Genomic DNA, 15,467 nt, shown 5'->3' on the forward strand with positions numbered 1-15,467 from the left:
CATTTCAGTTATCCATACAAAGTACCTAAATGTATCTGCGTTTCTTTTATAATAATTATTTAACTACAAAGAGCGTGTATACGAGACGTCTCAGTATGAATGTAAACAATTTCATGGGACTGATTTCGCAAGGTAAAAACTATGCTAGGTAAACGGATTATCATATGAATATACGTCTTGTTCTCGATATCTTTAGCACGTTTACGTTTCATTCATAGCGAAAACACAAATTTAATACAAGGTCGTCTTCAAAAAGTAAAAGAAGAAATAGAGGAAATATGAGAACTATAATTTACTTCTGTTTTCCTCTTCGCTTCTTATCTCTTAAAAGACGTCTTGTCATTTCGTAATCGAAGCGATACACATTCGAACTTTACTTATCGTAATCTACATTTGTTAATCGCCATAAATAAAATTTGTGCGATGAAAGTTCATTGATTCTCTCCACTGCTTATGATTTCTTATTCAAATAGTACAAGCCAGCACGATCAAGTAAGTGGATTTAATTGGCGGATATTTGGTTAACCAGAGCACTAAATAAAGTTTCGCTTCAACGAACAGAATTCTACTCTAGTTCGATGACACACGAATCCTATTACACGTAGCGAATAATTTCATCTATAATATATATAATAATCACGATATTCGTAAGCTTAATACGATAAGCGTTATCCGACAGATCTCTGAATATTTAAGAACATTTAATACTCATGTGAGACGCTTATTTTCGATGTGACAGATCAGTCTCGTAGATATTACATTCCTAATGAAATGATAAGCGACCATAATGTTGCCAATGATGATCATAATGTGATAAGAACAGAAACTTTCTTTCCCTCGTGACATTGAAGTATCATCGCTAAACGATTCTAAACAAATATCGATGGGCGTACGTAATGCGATTGATGCATTTATAGCATCTTTATGAATTAAGAACACGCGTGGTACGAGCTGCTACCACAGAAATTCTATTTCCTTTCGCAATTCCTGATTTGTACTATGTATTTTGCATTTCTAACTACGCTCGTATCGTGTGTACTCTGATCTTTTAACGGAGAGAAACAGAGGAGAGAAAAAAAGTCATATGTGGTTCGTTGGACATTATTACTCGTATAATGCTTTCACTGTATTCATACCTAACTCTGGGTTGACATACCAGTTTTTATCACGATCTCTGCAGAATTTTCTACGTATAATAAATAAATATTAGTAATATAAATATATAGAGTGACTGGCGAAAATATTCGAACGTTGCAATTCGAAATATGCAAAATGCATTCGAACGTTCTAACAATTGAAACGAAACCGATAACATTTGTAAACATTGTGAAACGTTCTAATGATGTACAAAAACAAGGTCGCAGAAGTAATCGGACGTCGGAAAAACGTTAAGCGAGCAAAAGTTTGTACACATTTTTGTACGCACGATGGAAACATTGATCGACTTAATTGTAGAAACATCGTGTAACGAGCTTCAGGCTTCGCTACGAATAATATTGGTTTGTGCGTTGACAAGGAGTTACAGAAGATCAGAAATACGGATATTGGAGAGGAAATCGATATTAACATTGAGATAGACAAAGCGGATACACAAAGATGGAAATATAAGCAGATCGACAAATTATTAGATAGAAACGTGTTTACGATGTACGTGTTGTACGGAGGAAATAGTTACAAACAGACAACGTACATGCGGATCAGAAAAACTAACTGACATTCATTAACAAGACGAATCGAGCCAGACGTTTAAGATATGGAAAGTAATCAATTCATAAATAAATATACTACTTTCTGGTATATTTCTAATAAAGTTCTATTCTCAGATGAAAGCAAATACGACGTATTTGGATTGAATGGACGCCGCTACGTCCAGGGCAAATCCAACTCAGAAATATTAAAGATCGACGTTCTACAATGTCGTGGGATGTATGGTTACAAACAACACTGTAAATCTCGTTTTCGTAGTTGATATTCTAGGTGAATATAAGTATTTAAATATTTTAAAAAACAATGTAGAAGTCAGCGTTACAAAATTGGAGTTATTAAACAATTTTTACTTCCAACGCGACAATGACTTCAAAACCTGGTACGTGTAATTTATTATTAAATAAATATAGAAATTATATCCGGACATTAAGAGGTTCAAGATAGTGTATGGTTAACAATACAGCGGAGCAAAAAGGACTTTCGTATTTTCATGTATCGTACTAACGAAAGGAATTTGATATTTATTTGGGAAGTTTGTGATTTCAACAGAGAGGGGATAGAGTTTCGTGACAACGTTAAATAACTGGGAAATAAATTCCAGAATAATTAATTTCATATAATTAGAAGATCGAGAATAGGAAGGAAAAGAAATAGAATTTGTACGCTTTTGCTCGGAAACGTGATTCTTATCTGTGATTCTTCAGAAATACTCTTCGGCAAAGGAGTGAAAGTTTTTCTGCTAGGTAAACAGGCGCGGCTGCTTGTATTCCAAAGATTTGGCAACGACACGGTTCAAGTGTCCAAGAGTGCTTGCTTTTCGCAGCTCGGTAAAAATGAATTTCCCTTTTTCATTGAATTACCGAACCGTTTCTTGTTACCATCTTTCACTCGATTTCCATCATTTCCGATTCTGCGAAACTTTATTTTTTTGCGAAATGCTATAGGAATGAATTTCAATTACATTATACGTTAAATCGCATAATTTAAACGTACGATAGAATCAGAGATAATGTTAGTGGTTAATGAAGTTTAATACAATTAATTCATTCAATTAGTCCGGTACGTAGATTACTCAGTAAATAATAGAAATTAATATCTACATCTTTGTCACGTGGAATCTATACTTCACAGCTTCTACATCTATTACCAGTCTCTTACTCTTCTAACAAGATCTCGAAATCTTTCGAATATTCTCCCATAATTTTTATACGTGCCACTTCGTTTGATATTCTCAATTTTTAACTAAAATATTAAATAATAATTCAATAAAAATGTTTTTCTCCTACCGTAACCTTTTTGGTGACGCGACTCTTTTAATTACATAACTCATCGATTCTTTCACTCATCGAAGTATGCAGATTTTTTTCTCGAGCAGCGGTCGTCGTGCGTTTGTCGATTCTAATGACAGGGTGAAAGCGTCCTTCGCTTGGAAACGATGAAACCGAAGATTGTCGGCTAACTGACTTGACAAATGTCGTTTCTTTGTCATCAAAATTGAACTTCGGCCACGTCATCTTCTCAAGATGCTGAACGTGTTTTGCATAGTTAGCTGCTAACAGTATACATACTATGAACAGTGTACCATTTATACCTCGAAGAACATTCATTTATCTATCGGAATCAGTTTCTCTATTTGCACTATGTTTGACGCGTTTATGCTATTTGCCATGATTTCTGATTGTTCTAATCTTTGAAATATTATTTTGTTTAGTAAGGAGCTCGAAGAAAGTTCAGTTGTTCCAGGTGGACCGCGGAACAATTTAGGTCAGCCGGGCCTAAATTAACCTTTTCAGCGTTTAGTCTGTACGTCGTTCGGTCAACCGGGCACGGCTAAATTAAACAGTTAAGATTGTCGAAAAGATTTAGATAGAAAGATACTTTCTAATGTAATGAAAGGTGTGTGAAAAAAGTATCAACGACATACTCAAAGTCTCATGACTATAAAACTTCTTTAAGAGAGCAAAAACAAGCCGTTTAACTTGTAGAAATTATCGATACAATTTTATTTTACTGTATTTTGAGTTGGATTTTGGCACGATAAAGCATTCTGTTATGCCACAGAGTGCCATAGTTATGTAACGAGAATAAATTAAGTTTCTACTAGTTTCCTTTCTTTCTCTTTTCTTCTTTTTTTTTTTTTTTTTTTTTTTTGTTTAATATAATCGATTTTGTGTTTCTTTTCGTAGAATGAAAAGAAAAAGAATGAATTCTTTCTTAATAAAATAAATACACTTTATTGCATTCCGTATCACGTTAACGTATAGGGGTATATAACACAAGGTACGCGTAAAAATTGAAAGTTTCTGCTTATTTTATAATTACCAGACGCAGCGTATATTAATTTCATGAACTGAATAATACAAGTGTAAGTATTCGAGAAAGAAAGAAGAATCGATGATTATCACCCATGATATGCCTTCACTTTTCAGACGAAAATATATCACTTCCGTTTTTTATATCTACCAAATATGTACTTTCCTTTACATTTATAGAAACTTGATTTAAAAAGGGAAAGGAGTGCTCCACATCGACAAACGAAATCAATTGGCGTCCAAGTTAATAAATATTCGTCGGTCAACCGAAGCACGCGTAACGTTAGAAATGAATTATCACCGCGATCACTGCAACTGCTTTCGCAAACAGCCGTCACGTATTTATTTGTGATGCACACGCGTGCAACTTCTCTTTCTTTACTTTGCCATAATTCTTGCGACACAATGCTTTTGCCCAATTTTAAACATCTCGCGTGACTAGCGAAATTTTTCAATTCGTATGGAACAGCGATTAATGAAACGAATCGATGTTCCAGCGCGATTACTGCACCGCGAATATTTATAACGACTTGTATTTTCATTGATATATGAATATAATTAAAATATGGAACCTAGATAGGGGATTGTTTTGGTTAGAAAATATTATAACGTGCACTATAGTTGGATGTTCTTTGTATTCTTCGCTCCTTACGTACGTGCATTCTGTATATGTATTTTTGCGTTCGTAAATTTTTCATAAATACGTAAAAATATATGCAATCTACTTGTGATATTTTCTACGTATTTGGTGCGTTTATGAAATAATTAATTTTACGAGAAGCTTCTAATAGTTTCAACGTTTCTACACGACTACGTTTGTAGTTATGGATATTTTATATATTTTTGCATATCATGCGCGTTCTATTCGGTTTTACACCTCCAAATTTCGCACAAAGGCATCAAAAGTAGAAGCGATTACTATCGCGTAAATTTCTAAATATGGAAGCGGTCGTGAGAAAGCGTTCGTTTCTCAAGGCTTTCCATAGATTTTACAAGGTTCGAACTGCTGATTCATACGTGGCAATTATCGCCATCGCGTGTCGCTGTTAAATCAAAATTTTTGCAAATTCTTTTCATTAGCGGCCCGGTAGGATGCTGCAGCCTTTCTTTCTGACATTGTCATCGAACGAAACGAGCAACCTTGTATGGTGCGTGTCTCATCGAGGCGAATAATCAATCTTTCGCGCGAGAGTATCTGTAAGACTATATAGAACCGCGTATGCGGTAATTTAGACAGTTTTTGCTTTTGGTTCCTTTATTAATTTAATGTTCACTGTTAATGTTCACTTTTCACAGTTTTTGAATATCGCGAGAGAAACTTTCTGTTTTTATCCGAAAATTTTTTTTAGTTAGTATAAATTCAGCGATTCGCAACGAGTCTGTGTTTCTTTCTGTTACTTGACCTAAATTAAGCGCACACATAATTTAACATTTGTAGAACTTAGGTACTTTGAAAGTTATCTTCCTGCAGTTTGATCAGAGGATGCGAAATATCTCGTTGCTAGATTAAAGTATTCAGTCAGAGATAAAAGAGAGCGGAGTTGTGATAAAAATTACATAAGAGTAAAACAGACGACTTATTGTTATTAAAAAAAAGTAACAGTTGTAAAAGGCAAGAAGATCCTTCGCGTGGAGATTATCTCTAATTTATTACCGGTAACAACACTGTTTGTTATCGGTAGTCAGTTTATTACCAGTTGTTTACAATTAGTGTAACTGTTATGTATGGTAATTACTTCGTTATTAATTACTTAGTCAACATCCAGTCAATATCTAGACATGCAGGCATTATCATTATCTCGTTGAACATGCGCATGTACAATTGCTATGAGCACGACCACTAATGAACTCGTTTATGATTAACAGTTTATGATATCTGTTCTTGACAAACTTTGTGCTACTGTCGATCAACGATACCAGTTCCCCGAGTCTATACTGTGGAGTCGAGTAGTCCGGCCATGTAACCGCACTTTCTCCTTTTACAGAAACACCGAACTGGATTTATTCGATTTAGGACGATCGCAGATAGTGTCACCCAGTCCCTCGAGTTTTTCTCTTCGATCATACATGGTAACATATAAACGTGTAAGATCTCTCCATGATGTAACGTGGTTGCGGACGTTTGTCAGTTCGAAGAAGTATCATATGGTGTAACCATATAATACTTAGCTATATTTAATTATTGATTGGCGGACAGAGGAATTTTTGAAGATTGAGAAGTTCAGATCTATTTCCGGATTTTGTATATGTATGCGTTTAATTGTGTCGAAAGCTTTCACGATGGTAAAAAGAAAAGAAGTGGTGCGTTTAAGTTAGTCATAGGGTAGTTGAGTATTTTTGTAATCGACATTAGAATTATTAGAAAGTAAACTTTTCCAACAGAGTGGTTTTCACGGAAATTTTAGAAGTTTATTATCGAATTTTCTTCGGGATTTGAACGATTCTTTCTTGTAAACTACGCGGATAAGAGCTTGCCTTTTCGCTTGTATCGTGTACTTTTTTCGTGCATTTTTCATTTTAATCTGATAACGGTAACATTCTATTTTTTAGCATTTCGTCAAATTTTTATGTGGTATTTCGATCTTTCCATACTTTTAAGTTTCATTTATTTCATATTCCATTTTTACGTAGAACTTTATTCAATTTATTTATTTAAGTCTTACAGTCCACTCGTGTCACATTCTATGTTCCATATTTCCTCACGAATTTATAAAAGAAGATGGAAAAATAAAATATTCACCGATAAATGTTTACATCTATTGAAAAATTATCTATCCTATTAATTTTACTAGTTAATTATTAATTAAATGTACATATTATATCTAACTTTATTATTATATCAGATTGCTACAGTGTATTAATAACACTGTTGCTATATGGAGCAATATAACAATTTATAGGTTTTTTCTTTTAGTAAAGGAGGTTATGTTTTTACTTTATTCGTACATGAACTGTAGAAATACTTTCTAATTCATGCCTTTTTTTTGTTAGTTAAATGAATTCATGCGAACAATTATATATGTTTGCTTAATACCTTAAGACACATAATTATCCTTTACGTTTAAACGTCGACATTGGTAAACTGTTAAGGAAAATGAGAATGTTTGATCTCGGATACGGATGATTGCTTTTTCGCTTAAATTTACTTTTATAACACACCTTCTGTGATTTTTCTAATAATTCTGCAATTTTTATAACTTGTGCCATGTTAGCGACTGCAGGATATTGCGTTCGAAGCTTAGATACTTTTATTTCTCGCTACGCAAGTTCCCAATAAAATTCGTATTAATTAACTCGTGATAACAAAAAAAAAAATTTCAGAATGAGCGATCGGAAACTGAGAATTCTTTTAATTCTGAACTTTCTAATTTTTGAATTTTCATTTAACGAAACGGAATGGCTTCGTACTCGCTTTAAGCTAAATATTTTACAATTTTATACTTTTATATTTTATTTGTTTTTTTTTTCAAGAATGTAGAGCGACATACTTTTTTTTTTAAGTTTTTGTAGTTTCCTTTGAATAACGACGTGGGTTGAGAGGTGTCTTGCGACAGAAGCACTTGCACGAAGCATGCAGTCTTACGCCATTCCTTATACGCATTTCTTCAGATCATCGTCGTAAGAATTTCTTACTCGTTTTTAGAAAAAGCGCCTTATTGTCCTTCTAGAGCGCGTACGGCTTAAAAACTGATTTGTTACTACTTCTAGGTTATTTTTTTAAGTGTTGATATCACCACAAGTTATACTTGTAGATACTACATGTATTTTATGCTTTACGAATAAAAAAGAAAATTAATACTGCAATGAAAGATACAGATCGAAAAAAACAAGTGTAATAATATGACAGAATCAATTAACAACCTCTATTTTATTATTTTTATTAATCTCACCTTACCTTCAGTAAATACCATAATAATACTAAAACTTATTGAAAACTACGATAAATACTTCAATAATTATTAAAATGTCACTGTAAGCCTTTTTACAAAATTTGATCGCAAACAAAGGCTAGTTATGAATCACAAGAAGATTCCTGTTACTTTCAATACAGAAGTTAGTACCGAATAAACAAAGAAAATTATTCCAGTCTTATGATACAACTAATTAATTATACTACTCATCGCATTAGAAATTCGCCTGAGCCAGTAGCCATACACTTTGTTTGCTGTGTGACTAAAATTTCGTAATTGAATCAGCTAGGAATAAAGCGAATAGTAAAATAATCTTCATGAAACTTCAGAACGGATGCTTCTGTCTAATTGATATCACGTATATCTCAGCTACGAAGTTTCACGCGTCTTCACCGTGATTTTCATCTACCTTTCTTGCAGCGTCACTAATTGTAATTAACGTCTCGTTCATTCCCCGAAACAGCAATGAATATTAACGAACAGTTAAATAGCCCCGTCCAGTATAAAGTTAACACGATTAAAATTCGATATTATTCTTAAATTGCAACAGCATTATTGGCTTCAGTCTCGAGGTTATTTTTCTTTCTCTTTCTTTTTCTCTCTTTTTTTTTCTTTTTGTTTAACCTTCCTCAGGTTGCTGAGAATAAAAGATTAAATCGTTGGATTAACTCAGAGGATATTTTAATTATAACTTTAAACAATGTAAAAAGTATAAGCGCAGTTAGCATAAGTTGCATCTTCACAATTGCGTGGAGTATACTCTGCCACGACGTTCAACTTATTAGAATCTTCTTGAAAATTCTTGAAAAGCGAAAAACGAAAAGGGTCTACCTTTTTTTACTGACAATAATGCTCAAATACTTTAGGTACATTTACGGTTGACGATTGAAACGCCACAGACAAAGTAATGGAACAGCAAATAATTCCAAGAAGAAACGTTTATTTGAAGCGAAAGAGGAAGTTTCTTCGACGATATTGCGACTTGTAATTATAACGATATAATGCCCAAGATTAACATAGTCGGTCGATTTATTGGTCAAACTTCTTGTAAATTAAGAAAATCTATAGGCTACCGAACTAAGGTATGAGACAGAAATCTTAGGAGTTCCATTCAAATCACGTGCATCCAAGGCGGTTACTTTAGTTCTCGAAATCCTGAACACGTGACTGATCCTTGACTTTTACATCGAATAAATTAACCGGTCAAACGGATTGGTTTCGGATTCTCTGATACTGCACTTGTTGAATAATTCCGGGAAATGTACCCAATTTTTAAAAGTATCTCAAACCTGAATAAACATCTTAAAAGTACTAAATGTTTGCCTTTTTGTGCAGCGGTAAGTTGTATTTCAGAATACAGATTTATTCACTTGTTAGAATTTTGTCTTCTAATATTTTCCTATATATTCGAAAATATGCAGAGTCGTCACGCTACTCGCCGAATTATTAATGCTAAAGATAATTTCAATTTAAAGAAAAATTCTTTTCTATTTAAAGAATACAATTTTATTAGCGTGCGTATAAGTCAGTCTATTGCAAAGTCTTGATCTTTCCACATCGAAGCCTTTGTACAAATTACGATCTTATCTAATTACTAGACTGCGGATTTTTATAAATCTAATTAAAGAAATTAAACCTAAGTGGCAACTCATTTCATTCATTGAATATTACGATAAGTACCATAACATTCAACATTTGTTTGCATCTCTGCATTTTCTGTATTTTCGCAATTTTTCGTCTTCTATAAATACATAAAAATCTACTCTCCACTAATTTTCCTATTTAACATAGAGTCATAAAATTGTAAAAAAGAAGTCAATAACGCAGAACTCGTGACTCGTTTATTAGTTGGTAAATTAGCATGCAAGAGGTCTTGGAACAATGTAACGATAACGTGCAATCTCTTGTGAACTGCAAAAAGAAATGCGAAATTCACGGTACTCTATATACCATGGTATTTCAGGGTTAACCACCTTTCTACCTTTTTGCACGAGTTATTATTTAATTATACTCTTAGCCGTCATCTTCGATTGCAACATACGCGTGTTTGTGGGGCAAGGAAACGGGTAATAGGTGGAGAAAAAAGAAAAAAAAGAATCGTATGTTAATCGTAGAACGGTGATTAACGAGCAGAAAATGAAGTAAAGTGTCGTTCGTAGAACGGCAATGATGACGATAAAAATTATAATACATACGGGCGTGAAACGGGGCAAAACTCGGAATTAGTTTGTAAATAAAATCGGCTGGTAACTAAATTTACTTCACACATTACACGTTTAGCGATGTTACGTGATTATCGTCGATCCTCGTAACAATATAAGGAACAGGGTCAAAGAACGTTTGGTATTTGTTTCAAAAACATGTTCATTTTTGGCACAAATCAATATTGGCTGCGAAGCGTCTTTCTGTTTTCGCTTGTTTGAAAGACACTGTGCGAAATTCGAAAAATATTTGACGGACACTTTCACTGGTTAAGAGATTAGCAATTCAACGAACGATCGTTTTAGCGAATAAATTTGACCGGTAAGATTTTTAAGAAAGAGATTTCGCGCGGGAAGATCGCGTATATCAAAGATCAGGCTACTTAGAAATTCTGGTACGTATTGGATAGCACGTAGAATTTTATTCAAGAATGTCAGAGAAGATATGTGATAGAGTATCGTGTTAAGTTGTTAGGTTCATCTATTTATATATCTAATATATGCCATACATTTGATAGCAAATGGAATTAAATGAAAGTCTGTCGTTCGGCAACGACGAGAATTTTATCGAAAGAATTAAGAATTAAGAAAGTTCTGACTAATGAAAAATGGGGTTCATTAACATCGACTTAATGATTTACTTAATGATGAATGCCCAGGAAGCACGGTTCTCCTTTCGAAAATATCTTAGACAAATTTAATAATTTGACAATTGATATATAGTTTATAGTATATCGTAGCGTGTTCGTGTCTTTATAGTATTTCAGTGTCCTCACATCTTTGTTACGCTTCTTCGTTGTAGATATTTCTTATAATGTATCTTTATGTGATCCGCGTAATATCTTTTTGCCTTTATGTAAAACAGTATTATTGTTTCTTATAACACCTCTTACATCTTTGTGAACTACACTAGATTTATCGTAAAAAAAGAGAAACTTCTTAAAATTGAATTTTGACTTATACATGAATAATATGGCAATGATTTGGAATCTTGGCAATTATGTATAATTTAATATAAGAAAGAAGGAACGCACAAAGTTGCTTATGAAACTCCTGCCTCTTAATGTTAATCTTTCTCAATCATTTCAAAATATCTTCTGATCTTGTATTTGTCATCTAATATTCATAAATGTACTGTTAGTAAATGCAGTTAACGGTACGAACGAAGTGATTTATGAAAATCATTGATTTTTCGACTAAGAAATCTCAATAAACTTTATGGACGAGTAAACACATGTGGGATAGTGTGACGTCAGGGAAGGACGTGGCGTGAGGGGTAATTGTTTATAAACGTTGTCAAGATATGTTAATGTTGCCAAGGAGTGTCGTGAGCGTTACCAAGGTTTGTTAAGGGAAAGATGAGCATGGGAAATGCTGTCAGAGTTGAATTTATCGTGGTCGAGTGAAGTTCGTTGTGTTGTTGTGACGTAGAATTAGCGAGAAACAAATACGCGAAACGCGGTATTATATTTTGTGAGAGTGCAACGATATGGTATTTATCATACTATTTTCTGTTAACCTATAATATAACATTTCTACATACATGGACAAGATTTTATACTAAATCGAGGAAGGCTCGTCACGTACTTTCACATTTTTTGAGTTCACATCCCACTTGTTCAACTTTCAGACGGATCATCGGACGATGGTCTCAGATACCAAAATTTCTACCAGCTGTAATTTCGTATCGGATCCTGCATCGTGTTTTTCTCGTCGTCATGAATAATTTTCAAGATTATTTAAGGGAATTGGATACAAATTGGTGAAAGTACGGCACACCTGTCCGCCAGGTGTTATAATTAATAGATATGTATGTGTAATAAACTGAAGTCAGAAGGTGAAACGTGCGTTATGCACGTTTATAGTGATAAGATTATAGCGATAGACCCCTACTTATTATCCAATGGAGAAAGTAAATTAGAATTTGTTCAATTTTAGCAACAAGATAAAACAAAGGAACCGTAATCGTTCTTTTGCTGTCGATAGTCCAAATTCTCATAATTTCTTTACTGAAATCATTACGTATGATGTCGTTCACGATTATTTGCATGATTCATTGCATTAAGTGGAACGTTAAGTTGATACTTGTGTATACGAATATAAAGTAAAATTTAGTCTGTGATAAACACTCGTCCATTATAGGACGTACAATTATACGTTTGTCTCTCTCATCAACTATAATTCAGCTTCGTAAAATTATTTTTTCCCGTTTTATTTCTCAAACTTCCTTCTGGCCACATCGTATATGTTGTTTTCTCGTTGACAACGAAGTAATCGGTCTAAAGAGAGTGAAATAGAAACGACTGTAGAAAGAAGAAGAAACGTTGGAATAGCAGCAGGGTTAAAATAATCGAAGCACGTGAATGAACATCACATTATGCATGCTCCACTCTAAACGTTAATTCATTAGCCTTTGCACTCCGTAAGCGGCTGAAATCCCGTTAATAGGAAATAAAATAAGCAAGGAGCACGTACCATTGATGACGCAAAAATAGCATGTAACAGGAAAACTGGAATCTGGTGCACGCCGCAACTTTGCGTTTCCATGGTTTTGTTTGATGCGTTAGTTTCTTGTAGGTTGGCCTTGAGTAACCAAGCAGCGCATAGAAGAGGTAAAAGTGGGGTAGTGAACTTGCCTTCTACCACGAAACTAGTTATCGAAGAATGTAATAAGCGGATATCGTGCCATGGAAATCACATGACACGCATGGACACACATCGAACACGGTCATTGCTCAATGTTGCATATCCTCCAATAAACATATTGGCTGCTTCATATTAGATTCACCTGTAGCACGTTTGCAACCGTGAAACTAACCTCGTTTGTCATCGTCGAACAAAGCAAGTTTCAAAGAGACACGAACTATAGCGCTGTAACTACCACGCACTGTTTTAACTTCATTTTTATGAGTGATCGTATTCTAAAGTGTACGTAATGTATCAGTAACGAATGATCTAACGACGCTCTCTCAGAATGTCTCATTGCTTTCAGCTGTTCAATGTTACACGCTGCAACAAGGATTTCGCAATATTATATAAAATCAATATTCCTTGGATTTTCCATGTTCAGAGGATATGACGATAACCTTAGAGACGTAAATCCCACGTCTATTTTAAATGTAAACATTCTGAAATTTAATTTGAACGTCCGGCAAAGAGGATGAGAAAACAAAGATTTGCTTATTAAGTAATTATATTTGCGATACAATTATCACTAAGCAGGGATGATGAGCTGATTCACTACTGGAATTGTTAATCTCTCGAATATAACGATGGTTTCATTTCTATTAAATATAAATAATATCATATTCATAGATTCGCAAGAACTAAAATCTAAAGCGCAGAGGAAATCGATTTGTCTTTACTATTAGTACTATAATTATAGAAAGGAGATAATTATGCTTCGAGAATGACCGGGTTAGAAGATTAATCGTTACTTTTTCTAATAGTACGAGATAGCTAAATATCTTCAAATATCTCGAAACATTGCTGTACAGTAGTAAAACTGAACGTCTTCTGACAATAAGATGTCCTGGTTTATGACACGGCAAGTTTGGAGGACGTCTCTAAGATGTTTGTAGGACATTGGCAGATGTATTTCAAACACGTAGAGGATGTTTTTCTGCGTCTGGATGGACATCCGTCTTGTTGGCTTGTGAACAAAAACTTACTGTTGAACTCTAGTTATCCTAAACTGTCAACGAATGAATACACGCAGTTCATCTAACTGGAGTGCATACAATTCATTGATTTTTTTTATTATTTACGTTATTTACTTTACATAGTGGAATTTCGTGTTAAATAATTGCTGGTACTAATTGCAAGAAAAATTTCGTTTAAATAACTACGTTTCTTATCGACTGGCTGAACGTTTCTATGAGAATTTAAGAAAAGATGAAATTAGTAATATGAACATAACTTGCTTCATTATACTTGTGACGAATGAAGCGAGAAACAGCCTCGCTTTTTTTATTCCCTTGTATTGACGTATTAGAAACACTTTGATTAATCGATTGTCTCGTTTGCACGAAAATCGTCTGGATGAGAGAAAGAGTTATAAACGTTCTTATCTATGTACATCGTTATCGATCAAGTATGCATAAAACGCATGAATTATAAAGAACATTTACCATGTAACTTCGTCTTCGTTAACCTTTAATTTCATGATTACAAAAATTCCTTCATTAACAGATAATTCGATTAATAGATTAAGAAAAACATTGTAGCAAAAGGGAGAAGAGATAAGTTAAAAAAAATTAGTATATATGTACATATATCGCCGCAAATGTTTAGCTTAATTTAAAAGTGGAATGGTGAACCTTTAACCACAATGCAATTGCACAGGCATCGTGTCTAACGCGTCCCTAACGGACACGAGTGTTATTTGCTTGTCGTGACCTCGATTAATCCACCGGTAAAGATGCGAACTTGTGAAACAACGTTACTGCCATTTACTTGCATCCTGACATGCCCAATCCTCTGATCTCACAGGCTGCAAACCATCGAGAAACACCGTACGTGTGTGCTGTTAATGAAAGAGATGTGACGAAGTAATGGACATAAATTAAAGCATTAAGTCATAAATCTGTAGGAAGATGACGATACCGAACAAGCTAATCAGAGCTAATAACAGTACTGGGTTTAGAAAAGAAAATAATAGTATTTATATTATTTAAGCTGTTGTCTAAATTCTATCTGACAAACTTTGTTGATATTTTGATCATCTTCGACTTTGTAGATTTCTCAATCCCATTCAGTAGGTCACAGAATTAATATTTAATCTTTAAGGAACAACTGAGTTATTTCTATAAGTTTTTTTAGTACATGGGAATGGTTTACACACACGCAAGGTGGTTAATTTATTACTGTACCGTTTAATTTATTTATAAAGATAATCAATCTGACTTCTGAATGTCTTATACGTTCCTCTATATGGGTACATAACTAAAATTGTCGTTCCGAGTTTCAACGCATGTGAACTTTAACCCAAGTCAATAATTTTGTAAAAGTCAGTATTGCGTTGACGCAATATTTCATTTGGGACTTGTTATAGGTGAATTTACATTGTCGAACTCTACTATTGACTTTCTTTTCGTCGTTATTTCTTCTCTCGCCTAGATCCTACAGTTCTACAAAGTTTGAAGAATTTGAAGAACAATAAGACACGCTAAAACGAACAAACTGGCTGCAGAGCTTTCTTGTTTGTAGAAGCTTAGTTGCGAGACTTTTTGAAGTACCTGTTATTTTAATACACTCTTTTTTATTTCGCTTGCATAGCACATAAGTTATACCATTTAATTTGATCAATCTTTATTTAATTTTTCAATAACGTTTAT

At 33.9% G+C, this 15,467-nt stretch overlaps 1 protein-coding gene across 1 annotated transcript in view; it reads left to right on the forward strand.

Annotated features, from left to right (window-relative positions):
• qless (decaprenyl diphosphate synthase subunit 1 qless) overlaps nucleotides 1-15,467 on the forward strand; it is a 53,143-nt gene that overhangs the window by 18,295 nt on the left and 19,381 nt on the right. The window lies entirely within an intron of this gene.

The sequence above is a fragment of the Bombus vancouverensis genome, chromosome 15, assembly GCF_051014615.1.
Source record: "Bombus vancouverensis nearcticus chromosome 15, iyBomVanc1_principal, whole genome shotgun sequence".
In the NCBI taxonomy this organism is placed as follows: Eukaryota; Metazoa; Arthropoda; class Insecta; order Hymenoptera; family Apidae; genus Bombus; species Bombus vancouverensis.